The sequence below is a fragment of the Pinus tabuliformis genome, chromosome 3_1 (genome assembly GCF_031772625.1).
Source record: "Pinus tabuliformis cultivar Carrire ecotype Pingquan chromosome 3_1, CPIR1, whole genome shotgun sequence".
Lineage (NCBI taxonomy): Eukaryota > Viridiplantae > Streptophyta > Pinopsida > Pinales > Pinaceae > Pinus > Pinus tabuliformis.
This window is the reverse complement of record NC_142301.1, coordinates 866,951,323-866,958,401: the sequence shown is the minus strand read 5'-3', so window position 1 is coordinate 866,958,401 and position 7,079 is coordinate 866,951,323.

The window sequence follows — 7,079 nt, the reverse complement described above, 5'->3', positions numbered from 1 at the left end:
AATTGAATCGCCAATTGTTGTGGCTAGCAACAACCCCCTTCTTAATTAGTGTTATTACTAATACTAAATAAGTGGGGACCCTTAGTCAAAATTTAAAAAAATCAATTAGTGCTTGTATTTCCTTTTTCAATAAAACTTGCCGTCATAAGCTTAGGAGAATACCCTTGAAAAAATCAAAAAAGCCTAAGTTTTATGATAAAGTAGGATTATTCCTTAGGAAATATCACATCGCAAAAGGATTATGGATACCTCCTTGCAAGCCGAATTCCAAAATTTCGAGATCGCTATACGGGACTACGAACATATGTCGCATCGCATGCATCAAATACCGCTTACATTGAAAAACTTTAAGCTACTGATATGCGATTGTGCATATCACAAAACGCATTTCGCAGAAAACCGATTAACGAAAATTTTCATGTGCCATGCTTCTGCGATATTGCGATATTCTGATTTTGTGATAAAGCAGCAATGCAATAAAGCGATAATGCGATAGTGCAATAAAGCGATATTGTGAGTTTGCGATATATCGAGAAAGTGATTTCATGATTCTGCAATGTTGCAATCTACAATATTGCGAAGCAAATCGCAAAATCGATCATCGTAGATCTTTCGGGCTCATTGTTCAAAAAAGTATTTTCCATTAACCGAGACCTGGTTATGTGCTTTAATGCTAATTAATGAGTTAGTTGCCAGCCATTAATGGAATAGGGTTTTGTGCTTATCAAGAATTCATTTCACGTAAGGTGGTATATTTTATATGTCTTCGGCATTTAAGACTTTCCCATCACCTTTCCTTATCATTATTCTCACTTCACTTGTAAATTGCAGGAACGGAGAATAGAGAATGATACAAAGTAGAACGCAGGATACTATGGGAAAGAAAGGCAAAGCCCCGAGCTCTGAAGAGAAATAAATGGCTCCCTTATATACAGACACCGCCTGCAACCGAGACGCTGGTATTTCTACTTGGGAAGGCATGTATAATCTACTTGAAGAAGAGAATCCCAGAGTAATGGAGGTTGAGGCTACTGCAGGCTCACATGGTTCTTCCAAGGCATCCATTACAGAGCTAGCTTGCTCTTTCTTACACAGGATAGCGGCAAGGCCCAAAATTCTCCCATACACAGAGATGGTTAAATGGATATTCGACAGTGCTGATATCAGAGATAGACAGTTTAAGACTCAGGGTCAAAAGCTTATGGAATCATTATTTTCACAGATTTTGAGCTTTATATCCACTAAAAGAAAAAGCGCAAAAGGCGAAAAATGCACCAAGGAAGCCCGGATCAAGAAACGGAGGCAATTTCCGATGCGCAATTAGCCAAAGCTTCTAATTGCTCAGTCACTTGTAAGCCCAAAAATTTGTAAGAAAGCAACGATAGAGGTAAAAAGTAAAACTTGAATCCTAAAACCAGTGGTATTTGTCAGAAATATCTTCAAAATGGTATGTACATAAGTACAGCAACTACAAACAAACTGGAGACAGAAGGCTCAAGAAAAGGCAGAATCAATCCAAAGGTTAACCAAGTTGAATTGGGATTCTTACTGGATGTACTTGGTAAAACCACACAGCCAGTGCATGACTCTCAAGTGTATCATCAATTCTTCCAAGAAGATGGTGCCAGCTCTTGCCGATTATGTTTTCACAGCACAGCTAAAATCAGAAGTCGGCCAGCCGACTCTTCTCAAACAGATGCTGAACGCGTGCGATTTCAAGGAGCAGATGCAGAAATAGTTAGTTAGTAATTTTAATTTTAGATTCAATTTTAGTTTTAATTTTGTTTTATTTTTTTCCTCAAATGAGGACGGTCATTTAAACCATATCCTACATTTTTGTAATAAGTTATTTTTAGATTTAGTTAGTAGTATTTAAACCCTTCTCATGCATTTAGAGAAGGGTCCTGAAATTTATCAAAAACTTATCCCCAAAAAATGCACTTTTGTACCCTCTGAGGAGGTTTTGATGAATGAATGGAAGAGGATTTATTGATATCTCTATTTAATATATGCTACTGATGTTGCACTTCTGTACTCTTAGTGGATGTTGAATGAAGAAGAGATAAATCATTATCACTAGAAGCTCATGAGTAGGACTAGTTATAGATGGTACTTCTATCTCTTAACTATTTCTAACTTTGTGTTAAAAGTGATATTCATGTTCAGTTGTTTATATATTGATGCGTGAATGCTTGAGTTATCATTTGGCACTTTTGTACAGTGGTAGCTATTTATTTATGCTTAATGTATGAGTATCTTATTATGCAATACGCCTTTCACAACTGTTTCATCTAACTTTTTATACGAAGTGGTTCATCTATATTGAATTCTTTTCACATAATAGTTGAATGATATTTATTACCAATTGTTATCTGAAATCATTTTAGAATGCATAACAGAAGGATTACACCCCGGGTTAGTGTAGACTTAGATATTTTTTCTTACCAGAATACAATTTGCATGTTATTATATTATAATTAGAATTAAAGCATCTCACTTAAGAACTTTTAGAAGGGAAATATCAATTCTTCACACACACACACACACATAAATTGGGAAATTGGTCCCATATCCCCAGTCGGACCCACTATACCAAATGGAAAAGGAGCTACTAACCAAGGTCTGGACCAGGTGGGTATCCCCCTTGTTGTAGACCCTATTTTCAGGGCTTCAACAAGACCTTACGAATTTTGAGGCTTTAAGAGCAAGTTCAGTGTTTGATACATTGCCAAAGGAGATGCAAGACCTTCTGAATAGAAAGATGTCGACACCTAAGGAAGCCACGTAGGAAATTGCGGTAGTAGAAGCCCCAAAGAGTGCCGAATTAATAGTTGAATTCCCTAAATCCCCCAGAACATCGAGACCAAAGAAGGATAAGCAGACTATGTTCCTGGTGCACGTCTCACCAATAAACCCATAAAGGACCAAGCTCACCTTGCAGGAAAATGGCAGACCCTGTTACCCAGTTACCAGAATGTGTTCCTTTGTGCAAGTCAAAGCCAAGGTGCTGAAGGACATAGATGAGAGCAAGAGCTCCCTGCAAACTCCATTGCTCCGAGATGACATTTTTTTTTAGGGACCGCACTTAGGGCAGGTTCCTGTACTGAAATTTGAAGATTAGGACCTTGTAGATCATGAGAAATTCCCACATCTAGCGACTGAGAAGCTAATGCACTGACAGATTGATGCGACTACTAGAACAATTGAATTGGAGTCACGAACCTAGCTCAAGGGTGTAGAGAAAGCCGGGCTGCTCAACCTACTCTGGGTGCTGCATTACCACCGCGCCCCATTGACCGTCTTCATCATCAAGCAGCTGCTCTGCTTGGTGCATGATGGGTGTTTGTGGCTAGAGGAGCCCATTCCCATCACAAACCACTTGATTCATCAGATCACACAGCTGCCTTACTCAGGGGAGGATCCAGCCAATATATCAGAAGGAAAAGGCAGTGAGTTGGCCCTCGTGGAAGATATGAAGAGGAAATTCAAATTGGAGAAGAAGAAGCAGGGATTTTCCATCTCCATCATTAACAACCCTACAGTCAAAGTCACAACAAAAATTCTAGTAGGTAAAGTGATGTGGAAGTGTCACACAGATGAGGTGCTCATGCCTGTGATTGCACTATCGGCCTAATGCGCTGAAGGAGTCCAGTTCAACTAGGCGAATTATCTATGTCGTGTGTTCTTTACGAACTATCGCGAGGCACAAGAGCAAGGAAAGACGTTCCACTATGTGTGGCTCTTTCTCTCGAGCATACTAGTGGCATGGGAGCTACCAAAAGACAACCAATTCCCTTCGGTCGCGCCGGACCTTCTAGAGGCAGCGAAGTATGCTTCACTATGGGCAACCAAGGATGCGCAACATATAAAAGAAAGCAAGATATTTTGTATCTTGATGGAGATGAGTATCCATATGGGGATCAATTGCAAGCCGCGGTTTTCGCCCATAGTATACATCAATTTGCAGAGCTTTGTAGAGTTCAAAGCGGATTTCCACCATGTCTTTATCAGGGCGCAGAAGGACCCTGCGAAGACATGGCATAACCTGCCATATCTTGCAACTAATGATGTTATTTTCACAATCCTAGAGTCTTGGTCATTAGAGTGGTGCGATCCAGCAGGCTCCGCGGTGGAAATGAGCAAGTCTACCACACAGGCAAGAAGGAAGAAACAAAGCTCTGAATGGCGCAGCTAGTGGAGAAGCAGAGAAAGGAAGAAGTGGAGGCTAAGGCCCAATAAGCGTACGACGCCATGAAATTCACTGAACAACAGAATACGAGAGGAAAAGAGTGCGAAGGATAGAAGTCACCTTCGCCCGAGACTAAAGCAAAAACAAAGGATCCAGCAGAACAAGGTGGTGTGGACCCGCAGACGATGTCCACACAACTCAAGCGTCTGGGACTGCGAGAGAAGGCAGTGCCACGAAAGAAAACCAAGGCATCAAAGACATACTTTAGCCCAATCACCCTCATTGAGGGGGATTTGCATGATATCGAAGAAACGGTGAGGGATGTCACCGCAGAGGCCCTCCAACAGTTTGAAGAGTAGCAACAGTTGGTATTGGGGGTCTAGATAGAGCTACATGAGTTGCAGGTTCACACTCCACAGGCTGGCATAGTGTCCACCAACCTCGCAATCGGCACTTCAGCTGCCAAGGAGATGTTGCACACAAGGGTGACCAACACGATAGTGCTACCTGATGGAGCACTTACTACAGAGAATGAGACAGATAGGCCCATGGTCAGTAGCCTGAAAAGGGTAGGATTGAATATGGCAACGCTCCCTCGAGAGATGCTCTACCTCTTGCAAGATGGAGTCACTGCGGAACTTCGGGCCTGTGAGATTCATGCTCTGCAAGTGATGAGCGAGCATTGCATCAACATTGAGCACTTAGGCCTGCAGCGCAATGAGGCAATGAAGCAGAATAAGCAAATAATGCAAGTAATGGAGGAAGCCTACCAAATGGTCCCAGAGTTGGGCATTCAGGCAGAAGAGCTGGTAGAGGCGTGCATTTGCAAGTTGGCTACAGGGGTGCGTGACACTCGAGTAGAGATGGCCCGGGTTCAGTTGGAGCTGAACCTACAGATCACAAAATTGCAGTTGTAGGCTTAGCATTCAACTCCGTTGGAAGTTAGGGAACAATGTACCACCGTTGTTATAATAGCAACAGTGGCAGTTGACAGTGCAGTGACAGACTACATGCAGCTTTTTGAATAGTCATTTGAGGTCCTAACCACCCTACAGGAGGACCCGAATGTAGAGTGCCTGGAGATAGAGGCGCGTGAGCTACAACAAAGGTATGATGAGGCAAAAGGGGCCGTGCAAATGGTTTACCTTATGCAAAGGCTTGCACAGATGAAGGAGGCAAAGGCGCTCAAGGAACAGGTGGATGTCACTTAGCACAAAGAAGCGGTCTTAAAAGTGTGCCTACAGCCATGGATAGATGAGGCATATATGATCACAGCCTCCATTGAAGGAAATCTCACACAACTGTAGGCAGCTCAACAGAAGATTCAGGGTAGCATTTCAGCGGCAGTCAACAAGCAGCGAGTGGAAGAAGTCTAGCAGGCGGCCACTCAGTGCGTTGCCGAGGTTGCAGTTATCCAAACGGAGTTGGGAGGTCTTCACGCTAAGATCTCTACACCTACAGAGTGACTTGAGGGCGAGTCACGATGTTTAAGTTGGGGGCCTGTTGGGTGCGGGATCCCCCAAGGGTAGTTTTGTGGTTTATAGCCCATATTTTGGTCAAATTTTGTAATCCAAGTGTAAAGACTCCGCATTTTGTGGTCGCGGAGTGCGTAGATGTTAAAGAGTCATAGGCTTGTCCACCCTTATTTTGGAAATGTAATCTCGGTTGTAGAAGATCTACCCATGGTCCGCAGACCATGGGATTGTATAAACAAAACTAAGCTCTAAGTATTTTAAAAGCAAGAAGATCGAACATGTAATAAAGTGATAACTCTAAGCATAAGTCTAAGTTTGGGTCATAGCGTAGGTAGAGGCTGTGTAGCTGAGTGCATAGAGGCCTAGAAGTCTGCAGCTGAGTGCGCAGACCCCTACAGTTGATTGCGCAGTGCGGGTCAAGTCTGTAATTATCCAGAATTATCAATAAAGAGAAGTATTCTACAAATTTTGTGTCTTTCTTTCCTGTTTATGCATCTTGTTATGTTGGGTATGCATTTCATTTAATTCTTATACGATGCGCAAATATATGTAATAGTGTTGGTTAAGTGAATGGAAGTAAGAAAATCTATTCACGTGAAGCTAACTAAAGATATGTTAATAAGATAAGTAAGACATGTAGCCTAGTTTGAGAGATATTGTAGTTCGCTACCCTAGCAGTGCAAAATTCCCTAAGCCACAGGTTAGGGCTGCACGAAAGCCAATTGTGCCATTTCGTGAAGGCATGGAAGGGTGGAACAAAGTGCTAAGAAACCTGCGCGAAGGCAGGTATAGACGAAATAAACCAACATCATAGTCATCTCAAGGGTGCAGAAACTTGGTTCCAGCATCCCCCCATACTACTTCGGGTGATACTTCAGTCCGCACTCCGCGGGCTGATGCCGAAAGGGCCAGTAGTGTAGGGATTTTTTTGGCTAACTAACATTGAACCTGGGTCAGGCCCCCTCAAGCCAACAAATATAAGTTCTTGTACATGTATGGAATGGGTATTTTTTGTGCTTTCAATGAACTAGTGTGAAAAGGTTTGTTGAAGAATTGATCTGTCAATTTACCATTGCTCTTTTAGAGTTTGGTTATTATTTTTATTTTCTTTTCTTTTGCAAATCCTTCCCTTAAACACAATTTGAAATCTTTGGCTTGAGATACCTCTTGTAAATGAGACAAAGTATCATATTTTCTATTATGCAAGTTTATTCATTTGGTTAAGTACACCATTATTGCCACACTTTACTTTTGAAAACTCAAAGGATGAAAATTAAATTAGCGCAGGAATGTTTAAAGACTTGTTTGGATTTCTTTATGCACTTTTTTGGAATTATGGGATTAAGGCATGTGTTATTTTTATATTTATTGATCATTTATTTCATTTTCTATATCAATTGGCTTGATGAGTTAAT